This window comes from Lepisma saccharinum, chromosome 25 (assembly GCF_977018435.1).
Source record: "Lepisma saccharinum chromosome 25, izLepSacc3.1, whole genome shotgun sequence".
NCBI classification, from domain to species: Eukaryota; Metazoa; Arthropoda; class Insecta; order Zygentoma; family Lepismatidae; genus Lepisma; species Lepisma saccharinum.
This window is the reverse complement of record NC_139253.1, coordinates 16,250,349-16,276,855: the sequence shown is the minus strand read 5'-3', so window position 1 is coordinate 16,276,855 and position 26,507 is coordinate 16,250,349. Positions and strand designations below refer to the sequence as shown.

The 26,507-nt window shown below is 40.0% G+C and overlaps 1 protein-coding gene and 2 long non-coding RNA genes across 8 annotated transcripts in view; 1 reads left to right on the top strand and 2 right to left on the bottom strand.

The window, feature by feature from the left end:
- The window catches only part of LOC145978542 (serologically defined colon cancer antigen 8), a 93,313-nt gene that overhangs the window by 22,033 nt on the left and 44,773 nt on the right, over nucleotides 1-26,507 (top strand). The window lies entirely within an intron of this gene.
- LOC145978862 (uncharacterized) lies at nucleotides 2,423-9,702 on the bottom strand. Its single transcript, XR_014440760.1, has 3 exons — nucleotides 9,488-9,702; nucleotides 3,918-4,090; nucleotides 2,423-2,692 (listed from the first exon to the last, which is right to left on the bottom strand). It is a non-coding gene; the product is annotated as an uncharacterized LOC145978862 (long non-coding RNA).
- On the bottom strand, nucleotides 12,713-18,417 carry LOC145978823 (uncharacterized). Its single transcript, XR_014440747.1, has 3 exons — nucleotides 18,322-18,417; nucleotides 13,767-13,970; nucleotides 12,713-12,829 (listed from the first exon to the last, which is right to left on the bottom strand). It is a non-coding gene; the product is annotated as an uncharacterized LOC145978823 (long non-coding RNA).

The following is a 26,507-nucleotide window of genomic DNA, read 5'->3' as shown; positions in this document are numbered from 1 at the left end:
AAACTCAAAAATCGGGAACTCCAATATGACCCATCATTGCAACTTTCACATATCCTGCATACAAACTATCCAAATATTTAGTTGAAAGGCTTGCTATAATTAAACAACGAACACCATTCAGTATTAAAAATACATATGAAGTGAAACAAACTAAAAAATATTGTTTGGGATAATGAGTATCGTATTGCAAGTTTTGATGTTGAAAATTTATATCCTAGTGTCCCAATAGAAGGTGCCACGGATGCATTACACAGATGGCTTATTGAGATTAAGGTTAATCCAGTAGAATCATGGGAAATTGTTCGATGGTTTACTGTATGCGCAAATTACAATTACTTTATATTTGATGGCAAAATCTATCAGCAAAGTAATGATCTATTAATGGGAAACCCAGTATCCGGAATAATCTCCAGCATTTTCCTTCATTACATAGAATCTCCAATTGTTAATGAGATAGGTGCGGATATCATACTCTACATCAGATATGTAGATGATGTGATAATTATTGCTAAAAATGAGAACACCATCATGGACATATTTAAATTGTTAAATGAATCACATTGTCGCATAAAATTCACTTGAATAACAATGTAATTTCTTTCCTTGATCTGCAAATTAAGACAACTGACACAACAATTCGAACATCAGTCCATAGGAAAAAATTAGCAGGGGAAAAATACATCCATGCCAATTCAGAACATACATGTATAACAATGGATAACATATTTTTAATTTTTTTCCTGAGAGCACAAAGACTATGTTCTAATAATAAGGATATCAAAAATGAAGAAGAAAGGCTTTTTAATAAATCAAAAGAAAATGGCTTTCACACTAACAGAATAAACCAAATCAAAAAACAAGTCTCAAGAAAACTAAAGGAAAAGAGAAATACAAAGATGAAAAATCTGTTGAAAAGAAATTTGTGTGCATTCCATTCCACAAGGGATTCTCACATAAAATTGCAAAAATTTTTAGAAGTTTTAATTTCAAAATTGTTTTTAGATCACCAAGAAGTTTGCAATGTACATTTAATGAATTCAAAATGAGAAACTCTACCAGATGTGGAAACCACAGGAATATATAATATAAGTTCATGTTCAAAAGGATTATGTAGGACAAACAGCAAGGAAAATGGCAATAAGATGGCACGAACACGATTTGGACTTTACAAATCTAAACCCAAGAAGAGGTTTGTCAACTCATATCATCGAAGAGAAGCATTTGATTAAAAAGAGAAGGGTTTTAAAAAGATTAACGGGAAACATAGAGTTGAATGTCTGGAAAGATTCGTTCACTGCAGAAGAACACTGGAATAAATTAAATAATGAAAATGGTAACATAGATCCAGTATGGAGTTTTCTTTTTCACAAATGGAGTAAGCCACCATCTTTCAAAATTTAATGTAACAGAAAACATCAAGGGACTTTGTGAAAACAATGATGACTTTGAATTACCTGATGATATTTGGGATTCATAATTTTACATAAAAAATAATGTGATCAAAATATTTATATTTGAAATAAAAATAGAACACTGCTTATTTTCACAGTTAAGTTGCTATATTACAACAATGTAACATTGACATCATCCATTATATAACAGATTCTTTTTGTTTAAAAAATTGCTAACCATTGTTATAACTGTATCTTTAGTCAAAATGAAAATAAATGTCAGTTGAAGGGAGCGTGTGTTTTTCTGAAACATCACAATGAAAAACTGTTTTCTAATGCATGTAATAACCGTAAACTACAGGAAAATAATTCTACAATGGAAGCAATGCATACATACAAGAAAAACTATTAGTTAAAGGTGACATGTGGTCAGCATGATAAACCCCCAATCGTAGTAGGTTTTCATGACTGGGTTATGCTAATCTTTCGTAGCTCCCCTATTTTCTCACGGGGGTGGGTGGCCACCAGTCCCATACACAGGCCAAAATCTCAAGAGATAAGTTGTTACGCCTCCCCCAGGAGACTCAAACCTGCGCACGTCCCATAGCTGGAGCCCAAATCCTTAGACTGCATGGTGCAGGACTTGTGATCATGCATATTGAATATGTAATGCAGAAAGATGTAAAATCCAGAACATACAATCGAGGTACCTGGTGGTGACACAGGGCTTTGGATCCCACTTTAAACTGTAGGCCCAGTCCCAATTAGCCTAACTGTGCATATAGGTGGACTTAAAAACTCAAAGAAGACTAACCATGAATTTTGTTTATTTGGTAAGGAAATATGAATTCCATATCCGTATCACAGGTATGAAATGTATATAATCACCTATAAAATTAACCTAAATGTACACAGGAAAGATGTCCATGTGGTCTGGATCAAATCTACATATGTCCCTGTTATGTACGCATCAATATAGAGTTTGCAAGACATGGAATGGAAATTTTTTTCACCCCCTGACTGTCATCATGCTTCCTGTGGCTTGAAGGCATTTATATTAATTATGATTTTTCAAGGATTAATAGAGGAAGTTAAACAAGGCAATGGTTTGTAATAGTTATTGATTCTTAAACACATGTCTTAGCACAAAACTTATCATATGATACATTGATTCATTGTTTTGAATGACACTGTCTGCAATGCTCCAGGTACTTTTTTTTCCAACAATATGTAGTAATTTATTGTGGACAAATGAAGATTAATCCTTGCACAAGACTTCCTTGTCTCTATTGCTGCATAGTCTGTAAAGAGATAAACATAAATATTCTAGAATTTTCTTTTTAAATAACATTTCTTCAGTATTCTGCATGCTTGCTGGTCATAGTAGTAGTGTAGATTCAATATACAAACTGAGGTGCTTTAATCTGGCGTGTAACAATTATTTTGATACACTAACTTTTTGCTACATTTATGATTCTAGTCCAGCCTGATTGTGAGCATTCCTTTTGTGAGTGTCAGCAGTGTTAATCTTTCAACATTCATCCATCTTTATCAGAATTAGCCTAAAGAGGCAGAAAAGTCACATCCCTAATTAATAGATCGTTGTGTGCATTTGTATGTGTACATAACATGCTTCATTAAAATGTCCTCAAAATTTATTTAAAGTAGAGAAAGTGAGTAAGTCCTTAATTTTTTAGTGTAAAGCATGATATAACACTGTATAAGAAGTAAATAATACAGGTAGTAAGAGTTCTGCATAGGACGACTTTTGCTCGCTCATACTCATTCGTCTCGCCCACCCACGAGGATGCTATCACTGTGTATTGCAAGATAGACTAAACTACATTTTAACATGTCTATGATTACTATGTTCACTTAAGTTTGTTTCACTGCATCTTTCACTTCATGGTCCATGTTTGAGGGCCCACTATCACAAATATTGTTATAGGTGTACAACTGGTCTTAGTCTGCTCTTTTGGCTGGTTCAAGCATTTTTCGCTTGAGTGAAGCAGTTCTAAATTTTGTACGCTATCTAGCGTCAACAGTGCAAACTATTTAATGCATGAGTAAAATTCTCCTCCTTCGGCACTCTAATAGATAGCATTTAGAAGGAATCTACTAACTAAAACTATACTTGTGGCCCAACAGTCATTTGTTGCCCAAGGCATGTTAAACAGTTTTCACTGAATGATGCTGTTTTGTGGCTTTCTTGATTGAAACTCGCTACTTCCAGTAGCTCTTACTGGGGATTGAACATGGGACTGCTCACATCTTAGTGCTGCCACTAAGCAAGCTGATGCAGTGTGATGTTATAATCCACTGTGTACTTACTTCATTTCATACTTGTATTCATTTCACAATTAATGTTTGTCAAAAATGAAATATGCATGCCTTTCCAATACAAGAATAATATCCTTTTTTGTCCGGGGCTGATGTTCTGGTTTTTCAGAATCTGCCAACCATGTGTAAAAATTTGTTATACACCAGTTAACAGCAAATAAAGTTGCTACAGTGGGAGTTTCTTACCTAGAAACCACAACACCTTGCGGCATTTCTGCAACACCACCTTCGAACTCCTTGAGATCTTGTTGAGCAATGTAGGCAAGGGGTTTCCAGACCAAATGACAATACTATAATGCTGAGTATTATTACCAACATGATGGTGACAGTGGCCTTCATAGTGTAGCTAGAATGTACAGCTGAAATGAAAATAGTAAATTCTTATTACTTTACCAGTCAGTGTCTCAAATAGAAATGCATGTTGTATTTCTAAACTTCAATAGAGCCAAGGTAGTATTAATTATTATGCATTTTTATTAAGGATGAAATGGATTAATTAGCAGTGTCTGTTAAATTGCCTATAAATTTACCAATCTTTTATTTTTATAATGTAGCTACTGTAACTTAGTGGTAATGTGGCATTTGTAACTTTTATGAATTTAAAGGTTCTGTAAACTGTAACAGAGCTTCTTTTTCTAAGGTAAAAACCCTTTATCACTGGTTATATACATGAGGGAGGTGGCTGAACCATTCATGTTTTTATGGAAACTCACCTGTGCAATTTTATATCAGATTAGTAATCAATATTGGGTCAAATTTTTATTTCTGTCCATCTGTAGTTTTTATTTTACTGTGATTTCGTTAATCAGATTAACTTGTTTCTGTTATATAGTTAGCTGTTTATATATATATATATATATATATATATATATATATAGACACACACACACACACACACGCACACGCATGCACGCACGCATGCGCGCGGTGATTATAAAGTCTTGATCCATTTTTGAGAAAAAAAAGATGCTTGAGATTAAAAAAAATATGACATGATAATAGATGTACAGAAGAAAATCTTGAAAGTGTCACCTCAACGTACTTCTACATCAGCACCCTGCATGTCTACACATGAATCCCAATGATGCACAATTTCACCAAACACCTTTGAGACCATTGCCGGTGTCATGTTGAACACAGTGTGCTGGATATGTTGGCATAGGTGTTGAAGAGAGGTCATCTTCACCCTGTATGCCTGTGACTTGATGTAGCCCCATGCAAGAAAGTCAAGAGGTGTAAGATCTGGAGATGATGGTGCTAATGTGTGTTGTGATATCGTATTAATCCACCTACGTGGAAATGTAGCATCCAAGTATGCAAGGACGGTCTTTGCGATGTGAGGTGAGGAGGTTCCATCTTGGAAAACCAAGGTTTCGAAGATGCTATTCTGCTCCAATTGTGGTTGAAGGAACAACTGCAGCAAATCAAGATACTCATTGCCTGTCACTGTGTGTCCTGGGAAGGAAAATGAGCCCTATACCTTGTTGCACTTTGTAATCCCCAACCACACATCAACTTTGGGGGTGTTTTGTTCCCATTGGAGGACCTCATGTGGTTGTTCATTAGTCCACACTCTGCAGTTGTCTGTTGACTGTTCCACACATGTGCTTGGTCTTAGTCATTCTGAACCAGTATTTTTATTCCCTCCAATGACCTATGGTACCAAAAGTCCCTGGTGCAATATTTTTCATACTAATCATTTTGATTATCATTCACATGTGCTTGGGTGTTAGTGGAAAACAGAAATTAACCTGCATCATCAGCCCGTCTAGTTTGCTGCACTTCGTGACACTAGGTGTAGTGCAGGTGCATCCTGGTGTCAGGCTGGTGCAAGGAAATGACGTTAAACGAAGTAGACGAATGGCAGTGTTGAAGTTCAGAAAATTGAACAAATGCCTTTCTGCTGCTTTAAACGTTCATTTGATTAGTTAGCATGCACCACGTGACCATACACCACAAACTACACCACTCTAGAATATAGTGCAAACAGTGCAGACCAACAAATACACTACTTGATACCAAATCAACGAAGACTAGTTGGTGTTGCACCGTGTAACCAACAAGACGTGTGAGTGCAGAGAGTAAAAAAGTGCAGCGAACTAGACGGGCCTATTATAAAGTTGTTTTAGTGCAAACTGTCATGGTTACCATAAAATCTTACAAAGTTTGCATACTTATAAATTATTTTGAAATGTAGGCACTGTTGCTATATCACTAACACATTACATACCTGGATTATTCTACCATCTTGTATCAGCAGCATCTCCTATATACACTGCAGCAAAATCGTTTATATCGATCAGAAGAACTGAAGCGACAGAACTGACATTGAACTGCAGATAGCACCATATCCATAATACACAGCAGAAGAATTAGAAGGATGAAAGTTCTGAGAGCCATAGTAGAAGCATGCATGTGAAGAATGAGAGAAGGAATTTAAAAGTTACCTTAAGAAGTTGGTGAATTGGTTGTTAGTGGTTCTTTTTGGTTCATTCCCTTTTCGTAGGTTGAATTTTCCCATCCCCCTTCAAGGATAGGTATGTCAAGGTGATTAATTTTGCTTGCAGATGTGTAAGGACTGACATAACGAGGCTACAGTTTCTAAATGTTAGCGACGACGGTTATTCATGCATTCCCCCATTTTAATTTTCTCTCTAACATCACATTTCGAGGCGGCATTATATCATCTTGAGATGGGGTTCTGTGTAAGGCATTCATGAATACCTGGAAGGGGGACATGAGAGGGCATGTGCCCCTCCCTGGAAAATGTCAACATAAAATTATTGCACACACATGATTTCACTCGGTAATTTGTTAATAATAAGGGCGTACCAGGAACAGAACTTCAAATCTGAGGACGACCATGGAGGCATTCATAATTATTTTGCCAATTCATTATACATCGTCATTACTGCTAATCTTGAGAGGTACAGTTGCTTCATAAAATAACCAAAATTTCAAAGTATAGCAGTAGATATTTTACGGAATTGCACTATTAGTTACCTGTAAAGAGCAGAGAACACTTGTTTTTCAAAGTCTTGCACCTCTTTGGAGAAAATATTTTATAGCCCCTCATAGGTCTATAAAATTTGATTCTCGTACATGGGCGTATCCAGTCAATTTTCCAGAGGACAAACATCTTTTCACGGAGCACAGTGTTTTATTTTGATTATTTTGAAAAGGAAATAACATTTGTTACTTTGCACGTAAGAGCAGCACAATGAGCGATGAAATTTTCACCACTTTTTCCAGTGGGGTCAAGTGCCCCTGTCCTGCACTGGGTACGCCCATGTTCCCGTGAAATTTCCAGGAAGGGTTGCAAGTACTAAAAATCAGGAAGTGTTACACAGTATTCCACAAGCATGGCCATTTCATTTTTGTTCTGACGTGAAAAATCGCATTGATTTAGTCATATAGAGATGGCATCTCGGTTTCGTCTCGAGATGTAAATGCCTGTCTCGATTCTCGAAATTAATGGTATAAAGATTGTCTCTCTCCCCACAAAAACTCGCACAACGTTGCAAATGTAGCAATCAATGAAAGTAGCTTTTCCTGACGTGTTTGTTTCACGTCTCGTTTCGACACTAGGAACCGCCGAAAACTTAATTTTATCCTAAATTATATGCAGCCACGCAGTGCAGTCTCACAATTTGCACCAATGGTTGACTTTGTAATTTCTCTGAACAAAATATGACTTATTCATGTATAATCGGGTAGTAGTCGCATGTTAAAGTAAATCTGGCTTAGGTAAAATTTTCCAATCCGTGTACCAAAGTTCCGAACGACAAAGTGTCAGTCTATCCTGAGACCATTCCTATTGACTTGTTTTGTTAAGAGCCTGTTCGCACTGGGCACCTATTTCTAATTTGTGCTGGGCACAGATTGGCGTGCGTGATGTTTCATTACGTATGCGCTATATATCCACCGCTTTATTTGAAACCTTGGGATGGAAGCAGTGTTGCTATACCCTGTACCAGCTAACTGTAGAGCAGGCACGAGAACAAGTCTCTGCGCAAGTAGTAACGCGAGACAGCTCCACCAAAGAACAGTGAGAGGAACGGGATTGTGTAATGGGCGACTGGAGTTACCCGCTTTCTGACTCGATTTCCCTCCTTCTCTGCCCCTATGCACGCCCCTGCTCCACAGTTAGCTGGTACAGGGTATAGTTTGTGACGGGGAAGCCCGTAGTTCGCATATTTTCCGAGGTTTCAAAAGTTTTGGTGCTAGTATAGATTATATAATAGAATACGTCGCTATAAAACCTTAAACTCTAGGTAAGCGTAAGAGAAATGTTTTGATGGCAGCTTGTCTGTCGCCATTACCAGTGCTTAGTTGGAGAGTCGGTTAGGTCATTGAACTCTGCACCCTATACTACCCTACCCATTGCCTACTTTTGGTGGACCTCTGACTCCTCCTAACCTAAAAGGTCAGGGCTTGCCTTGAGTTGATACCTTCCAGAAGATGAGGCCTGCTCGGAAAAGGTTTTATTGAAATTCTACCAAATGTGCATGAAACTACAAACGTTAAGAAACCTTTAGGCTAACTTCTACGTAGTTCGCTTAGTTCTGTATTTATTGTCTATGGACGGGAGCAGGAAAAGAGGAGATGCAAGAGCGTGTTCTCTGTTACGGGAACATGGCCGTGGTCAGAGTAATTTAGAATAAGAAGCGTCAGCCGATTTACACCGCCACCCTTCGGAATTTTAAGCAACGGCTATTCGTATGGATATAGGGAAATCAGTTGTGCTCTGGTCGGTTTCACATTTCTGCTGAATATATGTTCATGGGAAGAAACTTTGGATGAATCTTTTCAATAAGGTGCGCGATATGATTACTACTTTTAACAGTGAGCGTTTCGTGCTCAGATTTTCATAAAACTGATATCATCAAGGGGATCAAGTGTTTCATACGTCATCTATAGGGTGATGACGATGGTCCGTTCTGTAGTGCGTCCGTGTACCACGTTGGTGGGTGACCTGGGTTCGATTTCCGGGGCGGGTGACATCGGGTATAGTAATTTTCCTGAAAATTCCCCGTCATAAAGCAACTCTGGTGCTCACCCAGATGAATGGATACCTGGGGTGGGGTAAAGAGCATGGTGCTGATCACATCGTCTCCATGGAGGAGCAAACTTCTTGAAACATCCGTACTTTACCCAGGATTCGAAACCATGACACCTGCCTTCCTAGCGTTACTACGATAACCACTCTGTCATTGGCATGGTTTCCTCTTATCATATCATCTAGAACAGGGGTGTCTAAACTTTTTCCTGTGCATGGCTAGGTAACTACTTGAGTCATATTACACTAAGTATAATGCATCAAAATAAAGTTTGAGGTTTTACAAGTACTAATGCGGGCTACGCAAAAAGCCGTGGCGGGCCGTAGTTTGGACGGCTATCCTCTAGGAACGCCATTACGTGTTCGTTTCAATTTTTCTTTCTAGACAGCGCCACTGTCAAAACCAACACTTCAGTATTGCTTGACCTATTAAAGGTACGTAGTTCGATTCGAAGTTAGTTCATGCACATGTGGCGCTGGTCGCAATGCACTGTAGGCCCTGTTCCGATTAGTATACCTGTCTCAAACGATACTTTAACAAACAAGTCATTTGAGAATTTTTTCCTCCCAATACCAATACTTCTGCCGAACTAAAGTACCACCTCATGCTTCATAAGTATGAAAATCCATGCAGGAATTATACACCCAGAAAGAGCTTACCTGCCAATTTTACTAAGCTACACTTCATTTAACTTACCTTCTGCGTGTAGGCCTCTGTTTGTCTAATAACGTCAGGCTTTCCGAAGCGTTCCTCAAGAGACGATGACCTTGCTATAGACCTTGCCTCGTGGTACGCGATTTTCGTCCTCTGAAGGAAATGATCACACTGGAAATGTTATGTCAAATCCCCGTCTTCCTGACATTTTGGGGAAAACACTCTACTCCATGAAGCCACATCCTATGACGACACAACCTATCTCTACCAGTGACTAATGCTCTAATATTGAAATGCCTTTAGAAATAAACTCAATATTTAACACTTGGCTGCGAGCGAACGTGTGCTACAGACGCAGTGGAAATAGTGTCTAACGTCACGCGAGGTTAATACAATTAAGACGAAGTTAGGAAGACTTTCCCTGTGGAAGAGTAATTAGCGTACGCGCTACGAAACCAAGGAGGGTCCTGAACTCGAAATCTGAGGCATGGTTGTCATTCTCCCCTATACGGTTTGTTTTCAGGTGACGTCATAGCATGCGGCGACGCCATGTTCACGAGCCCACTTGTAAACAGAGAATAGGAATATAAGTATGCGTGCATTGTTTGCCTTAGTGCAAATTACACAACCGTTAGTTAATGTTGTGGAAATTGTACTACCACTACTACTTCACATGTACAGTGTGTTAGCGCAATCGACAGAGAGATGCGGTGAAAAGGTGAAAGATGTAGTATTGACCCTTATGAACTCTACGCTAAAGAAATGAAAAAGGATAGAAGTATTTTGTCAAAGTTTGAAATGCAGACGTCTGTACGATTATCTCGTCCATTCCACGTGCTAATGTTTTCTTATTACTAATATTTTTACTGTTCTTGAAACACTGTAATTTACATTACGTTAAAAGTTTCCATTCCTCGCGTTACGAAATGAGGACATAAATTATTTTGTGACTCATTGTGGGCAGGGGAATATTGTTAATGTCAACAGACTGGCGTCAAAGAAAATAGTAGGAATTAATAACTCACGCTAAAAATATGAACGGTGTTAAGGCCGAATCTTACGGAGCTGGATTTCCTACTGGAATGGCCTAGTTGGCGCTAGACTGGCTGCCAGGTTGGTTTGTAGACTGGTTTTGGTGACGATCATGTTCTAATTGCAATTTGCCCCTCTGCTGTACTAACAACCAATCAGAGAAAGTTTGGTCGTGCAAGATAATCTGAGTTTGGCAACGAAAGCAAAAGCGGTTTAATATATTATATGCGCTTCTCGATTTAAAAAGAATGGGGTACATTCCTGTTTATATTTAGGAGTTATCCGTAGTGAGATTTGTACACGACATGACAGATGTGATTATACTCTGGCCTGGGAATCTTAAAGCGAGCGAACGAAAGCAAGTCTCTAGGCAAGTAATGAATCGACCAATGAACAAGTGCAAGAGAACAGGATTGCATGGAGGCGGGAAAAGGGGCTGCAGTTCCCAGCCTTTGCAGTAGCGTGTACTGCTTCGCTTCCCCCACTAGGGCTTTCTCCCAGTTATGCGCTGCCTTGCTCCAGAGATTCCTGAGATAGAGTATAGCTAATAATGAAAATCTTTATTACCACTGTATTATGTGTTTGACATGTTTTCCTTATGAATGAATGCTTACTCAAGTTTTGGCAGTTGTAAGGAAAATAGCAGCAGTAGCTAGCTACATTCTCCTACTATGCTCAAGTCTCTCGTCCATCTTTTTAGCTTGTGCGCTCTGCGCAATGTCTTGTGGGGGAAAAAGTCTGCCAGCAAGTATGGTAATGAGTAGTGCTAGGATTGTCATGACTTAGCATTTTTTTTTTTTTTTGGTAAGGGTAATGTGTTCCCTAAATATATAGATTCATATTATGAAGAAACTAATTAAATTAAGGGGCTTTTCAAGGGCATATTTAGGCATTTTTGGCCATTTCTACGTGATAGAGCATATTTTGATAGATTTTCGGTCATATTCAGCGTTTTTTTGTTTTTTCAAGGAATATACAGCCATTTTCGAAGTAGATTCGTTCATATTCCCATGTTCACTCAAGCTGTTGAATATTTTACAATTATACGTCCCAGTTTATATCCTGAAAAATTGTGAAAACCAGTCTCCTTTCGTAATGGAATTAAATCAGGAAATGCACTTTGGCCTCATAAAGTGAACTAAGAATTGTATGTGAAAATATCTCAGCATGTGTTAAATACTGATGTTTGAAACAGTTCAGTTGTAAGGTCATATTTTTCAAATTATAGTGCATATTTTTAAAAAAATTAGGTCATAAGATCATTTTTTATTGTGCATATTTTGGTGATTTTTAGGCCATGAAAATCCTATCCCTAGTAATGAGTATCGTGTAAGGCGAAAACTAGCAGATAAAGAACCACACCGCTGGTCAAAGTCCTACTGGAAAATCCAGCAGGCAATCTAGTCTTGTGTGATTCATCATTTACTTTCACTAGCAATGAAAGAGTTGCACCCTCTCCACACCGGACGTTTTCGCTCTCCTGCAATGAAATAGTTTGTTTTGGACGGGTTACGAATTCTTTTTATTATACCGCCATCTTCTGCTGGTTGATCCTCCATTTGCTCTTAGTCAATTTCTTTTTCATTTCGAGCATGGTACCTTAATCCCCTATACAACCAACTATATATACACATGGCATGGTGTCAAAAAAATATGATTAGATAGGATGTCTACAGTCAAGGAAAAGTAAACAAATTATACTTGTAGTCATTTTCCTATCACAATGACTGATTTATTTAGTTTATTGTACTTCACTTTTCTGCCCTTTGGCTAATTGCGAAGATGAGGATGAAGGAACAGTCACAAATATACAGGGACAAGAGCCCCACATAAGATTATACTGGCTGAGAGTCCAGACGCCAGAGCCTCGATAGTCTGCGAAATACAGTCCAGGATACATTGATAAAGCAAGTCTTAATTCTCTTGTTAAATACAACTTCAGCTTTTATGTTAACTGGTCTTTTTTGGTAGTGTTTTTTCATTAAATAAATGTACTTTCTTAATTCCTAATTTCCAACTTTGCCTAGGTAGGAGTCGAATAAATAAAGGTCAAGAAAAATGAAAAAAGGTCAATAAAAGTCAATTTTGGACTTGTTTTGGTAGACACCCTGTTAGAGCTGAGAATGCATAGTTTCCAACGCAAAAATATGCTGTAAGTCCCCAGATCCTCTTTACCTGGCAGAACAGCTGGAGTAGTCCTGTAACATGATAGATTAGCAGTAAATACACAGCGAATTTTATGCAAAACAGTGTTTCATTCAATTTTCTTTCAAATACATTGAGTAGAACAGTGGAAAAATCTTGTTCCTATCTTCCTCTTAACCGCGAGTTCACATGTTTTTCAGTGTTGACCTGGAAAGGTAAAACAGTTACAGAATTAGCCAAAAGTGTCAGAAAAGCGATGTAAAATACACCAAATCAATCAATCCTTTGCATATTTTTTGGCGACTGAATGTAGCTCATAAATTTAAATAGGCTTCAAAAGCACCAAAATAGCATGGTCCAGCTGCGATGTCCGAATTTGTGTAGGGAGGAAGTTAGTTCTCGAAATATTAGATATCTAATTTTTGAAAATTTCGTTAGTGGATGTATCAAAAATGTATGCGCATCGAAGGCGACTAGTTTGAACACAAGTAAATCACTCTTGAAACTAGTTACGCAAATTTGCGCGCTTGATTCACGGACAATCTACAGTGCCGACATACGGCCGCGAGCGCCTCGCTTGCAGATAGCGCAAACCTCTACGTAGCGGTCTACACTTCAGTTGATCGCTCTGTATCTCGTTATTTGTCGGTGCATTATGATTTCAATGAAAATAATTTTACTAATGATTAGAGTTGGCGTTCGTCTAGGGAAGGTTATCATTCCATGGTTAATTTCCTGGAACGGCTAATTTAGTTTTCGCCTGTTAGCTAATTTTTAATTAATTCACTCAATTTGCCAATTTGGTACCGAAAAATAAATAATAATAAAAGAGAACCTTAGCTCTTGAGTTGTCGCCGCGGTGGCTCAGTCGGTAACGCGTCTGACTACCATGCTCAAGGTCCCGGGTTCGATCCCCGGCCGGTTCAAATCCGGGAACTTTTCTAACGATGGAAGCGGCCCCGGCGCCCACCCAGCGTCGAATAACATGGGTACCTGGGGGAAACCCTGGGGGGTAAAGGCGGTCAAGGGCGTGGTGCTGATCACATCACCCCACTCACGACCGGATCAAGAAAGTGTGGGGCGTTACCCCCACACCCCCTATACGCCTTCATGGCGTGGTGCTAAGCACAGGGGAACACTTTACCTTTTTTTTTTTTAGCTCTTGAGTTAGCAACACTTGTCCTTCCGTTCATCACAGCATTTCCCCAGTCGATCACAGCACCACTCTAGCGAGTCATCGGACTGATTTGAGCACATCCTGCATGGAAGATGCGCTGCAGTCAAGACCAGCACACACAGCAGCATGATTAAAGTTGCAATTGTTGATACCTGCATCATGTCCAGTTACCTAAAAAGTAATAGAAAAGTATATATATCTGCGATTGACTAACGGCTACTATACTCCTACCCAGATATCTGTGGAACAACACCGCGCATAACGGTAGAGAAAGAGAAGGCGAGTAGACGGAAAGCAGTGCACGCTGCTACAAACTGCTGGTGCCTGCAGCCGTGTTGTTCCCTCCAATGAATCCCCCCCCCCCCCTCATGCGTTCATTTGTCGAACCCTCTCTCGAGTCACTACTTGCACAGAAGACTTGTTTTTGTTTGCTTGCTTCACAGGCTTCTAGGAGGGAGTATAGAGCTACGTATAAACAAATGTAGCACGCTCCCGTGTCGCATTGTAATCTGATGATAATATTTTTGTGCAAGGATTCGGCACGTTACAATCCCATCCAGGGCTGTAGCGAAGGTATACCCAAAGTTTATTGTTTTAGCAAAGTTTAATGAATAATTTTTAATAACATGTGTTTGTTTTAAAGTTTGCATGTGTTTTTATTAGAGCATGCAATTAGTGAAAGTAAAATACCAAAAAATGTCGGATGGCCCAAAATGATTGCCTAGGACCCCAAGTTTTATAAATCCCCCTGTTAATAACTCGAAACAAATTTGTACGATTTGGTGCTGATGAGCAGTCATTTTATATCTATATTTATATTATATACAGGGTGTCATTTTAATGGCGCCCACGGACCACAGAAACGTATAGAGGACACCAAAACAAGCAACTTTTTTTCTTTAGCATTTTTCTGTTTAGAGCGTCGTTTCGGCGTTACATTCGTTCAAAAAAAGCCCGTTTTGCCGCCTGAATGATGGCAACCCAACACATCTGATCGGATCTGTGACGTCATTTCCTGCGGTGAAATAGCGCATGGCAGTGTTGCAAGGAACACACAATTTGTGAAAAATGACAAGACTACCAACCAAATATTAGCTGTAAAAAGAAGCGAGGAAAGCGTCCAGTAGACCGAACATCTAGGGTATCACGACCTACCAGCTCCAGAAGCCCAGCAGTCATCCCAGGGGAAAGGGGAAGTGAACCAACGATACGAGAAATGATAAAAACTTATTCAAAATGAAGTGTCAATATCGGATTTTGTCTCAGCCTACATGTAAAATATTTGCAAATCTCGTTGCAAGGTTGGTATCTACAGGTTTGTGTCCTGATACAGGCCTTATGTTACTTTTGTGCTGATAACAGAAGTATCAAAGATTCCCGTTGTTACATTACGGCTAAAACACGTAAAACCACAGTAACAATCTAATGATGAATCAGCATCGAATATACTACCATGTTCACAGTTGCAAACTATTACATGTGTATGCGGTGCGTAGATAAACAGTCGTCGGAGAGCTTGTTTTATGTACTTATATCCCTGTATTTTCAACAATTGTCACTTACCTTTGAAATTTTGAGTTCTTTCATTTTTATTTTGTCATCTGTTCAGTTTGTCACAGATAACTAGTATCAGAAGAATGAAGTGGATAGACTGAAGATGTCAACTTGGTACCAAGATTTGCAAGTATTTGAAGAGACAAAATCCGATATTACTACAATCTTTCGCATCGTTGGTTCACTTCCCGTTGGGTTACAGAACGCGATTTGTCGCTTTGTTTTAAGTTACATAATGTGGCTGGTTGTAGCTATGTCACTTTTCAAAGAAATGTGTGTTCCTGGCAACTCTGGCACGCATCGCTTCACGACAGGAAATGACATCTCAAATGCAATCAAATGTGTTGGGTTGCCAGCATTCAGGCGGCAAAACAGGCCTTTTTCAACGACTGTAGCACCGAAACAAAGCCCCAAAGATTGATCGAGTTGGTGTTTTAAGTTCACTTTATGCACAGTAAGGCTGATCGGGATTGGACCTACAGTTTATAGTAGGATCCGAACCACTATGTGCCTCCACCGGGTATCAAACCCGGGACCACTTGATTACAAGGCAATCACGCTACCACTGCGCCACTGGGGAGGCCCAAAGAGAAGAATGTTATTGAGAAAAGTTGTTTGTTTTCATGTCCTAGACGTTTCTATGGTCCGTGGGCGCCATTAAAATGACACCCTGTATATTGGTTATTCCAAATTAGTACAGGTCAGATCCGGATCTTATTGTGTAAACTCAGATTATTCAATATTCTTGAATGACAACGCTAGAAAACTGAGGAATTTGCTTGCGACACATGACAGCACCGGGATGTTTCTGGTCAAACTGCATGTAGAGCTTAGTTTAGAGCGATTCTTGTCTGAGCAGGAAACTGATATACATGTAAATACATATCTACATATATGGTTCTAAAATCAACGTAATTATGAGTTATCTTTGCGAATCCTGGTATGCAAGTTCGGAACATACTATTGTTATCTTGTTGCCAATGCTGTAGTTTTGAGTCTCTTGACGTCATGGATGCACCGAAGGGGAGAGGGTATGGGATCAGAAGCACCCCTTTGAACTTCACTTTACTGTAAAAAATAGTGCAAATATAATGATTTCACTCAATTTTCTATTCACAATTGCGCTCAAAACTATTTTTCAATAGTTGAACTCTCCCCCTCCCTTAAAATTTTGTGGGTGCACCTCTCCTATGTTTGACGTATGCAACTTTACCTTTGTGAAAAGCTCCTTTCTGGTCGTTGAATTCTCGTTAGTTTTTGTGCGTGCAAATACTTAATTGCTGGGAACTACATGGAAAAAATTATGAAACTCTGTTTATGTAGGTCTCGTTATTCAGTTAGACCAGGAACTCCATTACCAGTATCGCCGGCATTTTCCAGATGTCGGGTATGTCAGTTACGTTTTGATGGGTTCTGTAGGTTGTCAATTAGGCTTGTCTCGCTTTAACATTCCCTTATCTTGTTTTTTTTCTGTAATTAATGGTTTTCGAGGTTTGAAGTTCGGGTTATCCCACATTTCATCGAGATCTTTCTGCACATTTACTTTATTTTGTGAAAAGTCAGACTCCGAATCATCGGCAAGGTCTGTCCCAAAAGTAAGGCGACTATTTTGGCAGGCCAGTCAGAAAGATCGAGAGATGGATCTATTAGGCGCAATGGTTGGTGGGGTATGTCAGCTATACACTATGCAGTCTGATGCAACTCAGTTGCTTCCGAGCCATTCCAGCGTTCGAATCGGCAGCAAAATGAAAAATGTAGAAAATGCAGCATAGTGTAGAGCAGCGACACGCAATAAAAGTTTGCCTCAAACTTTGTAAATCCACTACAGACACGCTTCAAATGTTTAAACTAGCCAAAACTTCAACCATGTGGCTCATGTGAAGTCTGTCAATGCAGAATTTTACGCGTAGGTGCTCGAAAGTCGCACGCGTCTGACCTGAGATTGCCGACACCTGGTTTCTCCATCACGACAACGCGCCATCGCACTCGTCGCTGCAAGTGAGGGAATCTGTGGCCATGAAAAATGTAGCAACACTTCCCCACCCATCGCACACCCCGGACCTAGGCCAGGTCAACTTATTTTTGTTCCCGAAGCTCAAATTCTGCCTAAGTGGACACCGTTTTGGGACGATCGAAAAGGTCCAAGCAGCCGCGACGAGTGCTCTGAAAGGAATCTCCGGTCAAGGCTTTCTGTGCTGCTACAAAGAGTGGAAGTAACGCTGGAACCGCTGTATTGACGCTCAGGTTTCCTACTTTGAAGAATATTAAGTGTATTTGAACCTAGTTTCGATAAAACTATTTTTCCAGAATTAGTATCATTACTTTTGGGACAGACCATGTATTTTTCTTTGCTTATATGCTTCAGTTTTTCAACGCGCACATCCCCACGAATAACCTAGACTAGGTACTATATACCGGGTGTTACATAAATAATTGAGGGGTTAGAAAAATTTATTGCAAGTAAAGTAATGGACTTACGTTAATGAAACCAGTCCAGAACGAACGAGGAATTGTGTTTTTGTACACCTAAAATGTTCCATGTGTGCACCACGAGTGACATGGCACACATCAATACCATAGTCTACTTCTTGCCCCACTCGTATCAACATGGCTTGTCTATCGCTTCGATATCACGCGCATCGGTGGGACGAATACCTTGTCTTTGATGAAACCCCACAAGAAGTCGCACGGTGTAAGGTCCGGTGATATGGGGACCAAAACATTGCACAAAACACTGGGAGTGATGTGGTTGATTCGAGTGTCGCCTAGCGGCAGCTTAACAAAACACACGCACAAAGTGTTCGCGTTCCTCGATCGTTCTGGATTGGTTTCATTAACGTAAGTTCAATACTTTACTTGCAATAAATGTTTGTAATCCCTCAATTATTTATGAACACCCGGTATAGAGACAATAATATTAATATACCAATACATATACTGTACAAGAATTGCAGTACCAGGCACTTACCTTTTCCAGATTCGCTGCCTGATATTTTCGTAGTTCGTATTTATGCTGTTGCAGTGGCCTCGCATATATTTGATCCAATAACCGTTCCGTTTGCCGAGCATCCAAGCTTGCGTCGAATGCTCTCAATTAGAATAGATATGCTTATATATTCAAAACGTCGCATTGTGAAGGACCTGTAATTAGTGTAGTTATAACCGGAGACTTCTAACAGAATCATGAGAAAATGCGCAAGTACGCATTGCAAGTGCAGTGAACACCAATTTGTTGTAAGGATAATGTATCATTTTAGACGCGGGCGCGCGCGCACACAAATACATGATATATATATATATGTATTCAACGTGATAAGTCTTGTGTTCGATACCCGGAAGGCACATAGTAGATCGTATCCTACTTTAAACTGTAGATTCAGTCCAGAATAGCCTAGTTGTGCATAAAGTGGACTTAACTCGATTTGAGAACTAGAAAATTCGGGGAGGACATTATTTGCGAGGGTTGGCCTGAAAACTCATTTAAATGTTTCCTCTAACTATAAAAAAAAATTAAAAAATATTATTTAGCGTAGGTGCTAACCTTCGGATGATCAGACTTCACTTCGTGAAACTCAAGAGGTGTATACATTAAATGTATTAAATATATTTCATGTCAATCTTGCCCCTCCCTAATTTTTGCAATTGATTGATTTGCCTTATTTTACTTCGCTTTTGTGCCACTTTTGGCTAATTTGCGAAGATGGGGATGAGTAGTGATATGATGAAATTGATAAATGGACACTCACCAACATCCATGCCGAGGCCGGGATTCGAACCCTAATTCTTTTAAGACGGCGCTTCTGTTTATTATGTTGAATCGTCATAACGTTGTCTGGATAGTTATTTAATAGTATCTGCAAACTGGAAAATTCAAAGAATTTTGGAATGTTTGGGAACTAACACACACACTCACTCACTCACTCACTCTCTCTGTCTGTCTGTCTATCTGTCTCTCTCACTCTCACTCTCTCTCTCTCTCTCTCTCTCTCTCTCTGTCTCTCTCTCTCTCTCTGTCTCTCTTTGTGTGTGTGTGTGCTTGCTTTATGAGCAATGTGGCGCATAATAATTCTGGTAGATTTTGTCACTTATTTTGCTTTGTTTGACAACACGAGCCATTTTCAGCGTAAATATATTATTTGCGTAGTTCTGTATAAATCCACGACTCGGGTGGTAATTCGTAAACAATTGAAAAAAATACCAACTTGTAGAAAAATTGATACTGTCAATCTACAGGGTGAGTCATAAGTCTCCATACAAATGGTGAAAACGGTGACGAATGTTTATTTTTCCTTTTCAGGCACGTGAACCAATGAAAAAGAGATGCCACTAAAGAAGGAAGAACTGATGGACATCATTCCTTTGGCTGGGAATGGTAGCACGTACATTTGGTCTTCCAGGCCTGCTTTCGTCGGCGACGGAACCTGTCCTTCTGAATTTCTTGATAAGTTTGACCACGGTGTCATGGGTTATCTGCGTTCTGTGGGTTGCATTGAATGTACGTGCTACATGACGGGTGGTGCCACTCCCAGCCAACAGAATGATGTCAATCCGTTCTTCCTTCTTTAGTGGCATCTCTTTTTCATTGGTTCACCTGCTTGAAAAGGAAAAATAAACATTAGTCACTGTTTTCACCATTTGTATGGAGACTTATGACTCACCCTGTATAATTGGAGACGCTGCGCTGGATCATTGCCCGCTGTTGCAGTAACAAATTACTTTTATTGTTTCCGTATTTCTCCAGTTGAAAGTATCATATCAACGTCATCCAGCAGTTAATTATTTCGTCAATTTTTCGTGCAGGAGGAAATGCTGTTAATACTGATGTTACTTAAGAATACAAGTATAAAGGAATGGCCATTTCAAAATACGATGCATTATATATAGTTTATGTAAAAAAATTGCTTTATTATAAAAGAAAATTGTAACAAATGTCCGTCCATCACACAGATTGTAGTTTTGGTTCCGAATCATCCAGGCCTGTGAAATAAAAACAATCTGTTAAACAATTATATGTAGCTACATATATTATTATTAAGATAACGTAATTTTCTTAAGCTTCATTTGGTTTTCCGTTCTATAAGTTAGCGAACTCCTCTAAACTATTTAATACAGCAGTGTACAGGCAAGTTCAAAGATTGCGTGTAGCCAAATTCTCGCTTATCATATTTATTCATATTGTTGTGCTATTCAAAAATTGAATAAAACTTGTCATTGAAGTAGAGGCTACCCTCCCTAATATCCTCACCACACAACTATCACGTGCAGTCCCATAGGATTTGCAGTCGCGGATAATTCTGGGTTGTAACAATCGTATTGGTAGTCAGTGGGATCCATACAACGGAGAATAGTCCATCACTGTACCAGGAAAGTGAAGGAATATAGTGATGATAATTTGCGCACACATATCTTTGAATATGATTGTTCCATGACTATCTAGCTTAAACAAATTACTTCTCTTCCCACAATGGGAGTGCTGTATTTCAGAGTTGCATATTCTTGAATATCAACGTTAGAAAACGAAGGTTTTTTTTTTGGAGGGGGGGCAATACATGACAACGCCGGAACGTTTCTGGTCAAACTGCTTGTAGATCTTTAAAGCTAGTTTTGTTGAATGAATATTCCAATCACTTCAGTAGTTGGCATTAAGTTAAGTCAGCATCTATAGCTTTCTTTCTTACCACCACTTTACAGCATCTGTAGACTGGCTGTTTGGCCTTGCTCAGAGAAACAACTCTAACCGCCTAAATATTTCGAGTACAGTTTGATGCACTGGATTTTCCTGAAGTTTGTCACCATGTTGAGAAAATAAATAAAACTGAATTACCTCAACAGCAAGACGTAAGCGGTCCACAGCATTTTTGAAGCCTGTTACAGCACCAGTCCTTGGAGAATTGATTCGATTGGTTGGAGCAAAGACGGCAAGGAAGGTGTGCTCTTGCGACAACTGCCAAACATATCAGCAACAGTATAGCTACCATCATTTTGGAATTCATGTTCTACCTGAGCAATAAAAGTACATTAATACAAGTGCACATGTTCATTACCACCGGAAAATTGAGATTGTGTACTATGTATACTACAACTACAAGCGAGGTTGTTATACGGAGACTACTTAGATTTAACAGGTACAGTAGAGTAACAAAGGTGAAAAGAGAAATTCCCGTGCCCGGTCTCGAACCCCGGGCCTTCAGATTCTTGATCGTGAATTGAGTGCTCAGCTATCTAATTGGCAAATTCAGTTCGCATGGGCTAATCAGCAGCAGAGCAGGACTGGGAAGCCACTTGCGTTAAGAGGTTTAAAATATTTATTTAAAAAAAAAAAATGTGCGGGGAGGGCACCCTCTAACCGCCACCTATTTCTTCATCCATGAATACAATGGGCCCGTTCCGAAAGTCGCACGAGTTTAACACGTTAGAGTTATGGTAACTGGCCGTCCCAAAAGAGTTTCGTGAGATTCATTATGCTGTCCCAAAAGTCGCTTTCCATGCGTCTCGTGCAAGAACGAGATTCACCAAACGCACGGTCCAGGAGGCTGGTTTGTTCGGTGAGAATAGTCTGCTGCCTGCAGAGAACGTGCGTGCATGATGGCTTCAAACTGCACTAGTTCGAATTGTAGGTATTATAATTTTAACAGAGAGCGATATGAAGCAACATGCTCAAGATGAGTGTGCCTCAACTGTTCTTACAATGTGATTAAAATGAGTAACAGTGTCCGCAGTAGAGTTTATTTCTGCCAGAAGGAAATGCCTTCCGCTGGACGCCATGCGGAAAATTTCTATAGACAAAACGATGCGCCTGCGCTTTCGTCTCCCATAAGTGGTTAAAATAATGGGTTTCACCAGGTGCACGAGCCCAGTTACTTTCGTTTGATTCATTCGTTTCGTTATGACTTTCGGAACGCACCCAATGCCACACAGCAATTATAAGAATTGAAGACTAGAAGTTCAACACTTATGCGACCGTCGAAGCCTCCTGCCTTGCTCACTCCCTCCTTTCCGCCCCTCTTCCAACGCTACAGTACCGCTGCTCGCTCTGCAGTCAACAAGTGCATAAAAGAGCGGTACGGCGGTTTGCCCAGCCTTGGGAGAGAGAATGAACAAGATATTTCTTCACACAGCCTATGTGCTGAAGCACTTAATTTCGATTAAATATCAGAGAGAGAGAGAAAACTATTCCGGGAATCTCTGGAGCAAATGATCGAAAGCAAGTCTGTGCAAGTAGTGCCTCTGAGAGGGCTCGATCAATGAACATGTGCGAGCGAACAGAATTGCGTGGAGGGGGAGCGACTGCAGCTACCAGCTGTTTGTATCAGCACGCACTACTTCGCTCCGCCCACCTCCTTTTTATCCTTCTGTGCGACCTTGCTCCTGAGATTCCCGTAATAGAGTATATGTAGAAGTATAAAATAGTAGTTACAACATTTTTCATTTATTGATATAAATTCGTTCTTTGTTAAATGTATACCCGTAACCATATTGTGTTTGTATTTTACGTCGCTTTCCTGCCACATTTGCTAATCGCGAAGATGAGGATGAATGACAATTTGGTGAAAGTTCGCTCAAAAATATCCATGCCAAAACGAGCCCAGAACCTACCATGGCAAAACCGTAAGACCCTTAACTATAAACTTGTGCGTATACTCACGTATGCAACAGTATTTCCCTTGGTGTAGCGAGACGTTAAAACCTTATATAGTGTGTGTGTGTGCCACAATAATGGCCTTGTGTTGGATTTCGTAGCTGTTAAAAGTATAGTATAGGAAAGAAACAGCCTGACCGACATTTTCAGAAAAGGGTTGTTTATGGCAAGTACCCAAACCATGCTCCTAATAAGGCGTGACCTACTTGGTAACTACTGTAGCTTCAGCTATGATTCGTGGGTTTGTTTGCAGATTTACATGCAGAATAACAACTTGGATGCTATCGATATTTTTCTCAAATTGCAAATCTTGTTGGTGGCGTGTGAAAGAATTTAATATAAGACGATTTGTTGGTGCCACATAGAACAAGTTTTATGCGTATGAGTTGGTGTGTATGCCCTGTCCCTGTAGTAATTATAAATAATGGGTTTAGGCTATTCTACGTCGATTTTTGCCACTTTTGGATAATCGCGACGATGAGGATGGTTGAATGATGAACCTGTCGAAAGTGCACTTACGAATGACACCCATGCTCAGGCCGGGATTCGAACCCAAGGTGATGCTGGTCACATCACTACCACAAGTGGCCGAGATTGTGAATGTATGAGCATAGTGGCGTGCCCAAAAAGGTGGTGTGGGTCGTAAGCCCCTTTGGCTCAGTATTCCTAAAAAATATCAAACGCAGGAAATATGTCAAAATGAGAACTGACTACTAAAATAAAGTACACGTAATCTTTCTCCCGTTCGAATATCCTGGGAAGTCCATTGAGTACTAGTACTGGGATTAACATAAACATACCTTACTCGGAAATCGAAACAGGCTCCTCTCCTATGCCAGGTTTTTTTTGGGAGGGGGGCGGGGGGAAAGCTAGTCCATCGAGATCGGTTATCAATGTAATCAGGCATGTTTTAAAGGGAGCCTTTTAGTAGTTGTGTGAGGAAATTCCCCCATCTCTGATAGTAAATGTTTTCTGAATAATAACCTGATCCAGAATAAACTACTGCTAGATTTTTCCATTTGATTTCCTCAAATGTCACACTGGCTATAATTACGATTTTTCTCCTATATTTTGTAACAAAATAAAAATTCCAAGTCAAATTCGCAATGAATAAAAAAAATCAAAGAATATAATTATACTATTACTTTATTATGCAATACATTTGATTGCAGTTTGGCATTATAGTGCAATTTTGACCAGTTTGTTTCCACAGATAATGTATTTTATGGCGAAATAAAAATTACTTATGGCGCAGTTTAATTGCTTTGTTCAAGACCATGCCTTTCCATGTATTTACTTGGAAGCTATTGCGAACCGATAATGGCCTTGACAAGTGCAGGTAAATATTAAAAGTAAACATGGCGTTAGAAAGTAAGTGTTAATTTGGGTGACTAATTGTCCAATGCCATATTGCGCATTCTTCTTGTAGTAGGAGGTATTCTCGTATTTGAATACGTCACCAGCAAAAAGGGGGTGTAAGTTAAGGGTCACTCACACTTCACACCTATAGCCTTGGTGAAGGTTAAAATAATATACATTTATCTAGTTTCACCTGTTTGAGAAGGGGAGGGGGTAGAAGGGCAGGCATCCCCTGCCAGCCTTGTGATTCTGACTGCAATCAGTACTTTTTCTTGATTGTCTAATTAATCATGAAGTCAATTTACAGAAGAACAGATTTTTTTTAGTTTATTCATTCCATAAACAAATGTATACCACATTTGGTGTCATTTTGTGTTGATATCCTGCCTAAAATAATATATATATACAGGGTGTTTCTAAAGATCGTTTACAACGCTTGGGAGGTGATTCCTCACACGAAAACAAGCAAAAAGTGTGAGTTCCATTTTTACGACTGAGGCTTCGTTTCCGAGATAGGAGCCTCGCAAAAGGTGACAAATTTAACGTCACATCTAACTGTGACGAATACTATCACAGATAGAGAGGCGGTTCCAAGGGAATCATAAAGGAATCGTATGTGCTCAGTCCGGATGTCACTATGAAAAGTTCACTGCACGCATGCGCAATGGAGTCCTCAAAGGAATTGGGGATTTCCAGCAAGTACAATGCATGGAAAGGGTATGTAACGCAGCAAGAAGGACCGTGACAATGAGAAATGCGTTAAATACAACACATCCCGATCTCAAGTATCAAAACATGAGCACGGAACACAAAATCCGAAAAGTTGAGCACGGTTGCATACCCCAGTTACACGCGAGGAATGAACGAATCATGTCGTGAGGCATACGAGAGACACATTACTCCACCAGGAGGAGGGAAAGAAAAACACAATATCAGATGATTGCGACAACATGTATTTTTACACGCGACAACTACGTAATATCCCCCCCCCCCACACACACACAACAAAGGCTACAATGTCTTACTCACAGTCAGGGCGTGTCACTGTACACCCACTGAAGATGTAACTTTCTCCACACAAAGGGGGTGGGGAGCAATACCAAGTGTTCTCACTGGGATTTGCCGAGGGCGATAATCACAAACGGTTTTAAAAATGTCTACCTTTCACTTCTACGCAGAGATTACAGCGACGAATCAAGGATTGTCGAGGACGAGCAAACAAGCCAGGTGTATCTGCTACCGTCGTGGCGGCGAAGTTGATGCGAGCAACGAGGTCCTCAGCTGATGTGACAGGTGTGTCGTATACGAGGGTTTTCCTTTCTCCCCAGAAGAAAATATCGAGAGGGTTGAGATCTGGCGGCCAAGGCACAGGATCATCCCTACCAATGAACCTATAGCGAAACACGTCATGCAGGAAATGTACATTACAATCGAAATGAGCTGGTGCCCCATCGTGTTGGTACCACATTTCTTGCCGCAGTGCCAAAGGTACGGTCTCCAACAGTTCAGGCAGAATCTCACTAAGAAATGCATCATACGTGCGACCATTCAGGCGAAAAGGGAGAATGTATGGTCCAATTAAATGATCATGTACTATCCCGCACCACACATTCACTGAAAACCTGTGCTGGTGATGGGCCACAAAAAGTGCATGTGGGTTGTCAAAGTCCCAGACATGACTGTTTCTACTATTGAAGACATCCATCCTGGTGAAAATGGCTTCATCTGTCCACAATACCTTTGCCCCGAAGTGAGGGCTTGTGTCCAGCTGATACAACAACTATTGGCAAAACTCCATACGAGGGCGAAAGTCACGAGGTAACAGTTCTTGTACTTTCTGCAGTTTAAAAGGGTGCATTCCTTCCTCTGATAACAATCGCCAAACATTCACATGAGACGTGTTTCGTGCCCGAGCGAGCACGTCGTACTGGTGCCAGGATGTTCTGCGACCGCTGTTAACACATCTTCTGCAAACTGATGTGTGAGTACACTTCGGGGTCTTCCAACTTCTTGCCGCGGTGGTAACACTGACCCTGTTTCACGCAGTCGACTGTCCACTACCGGAAAGAAGGCGTGAGACGGTAAACGTCTATGTGGAAAGCGTTCTCCATAAAGACGCCTTGCCTCACGGCTATTACCACGTGCCTCCCCATACA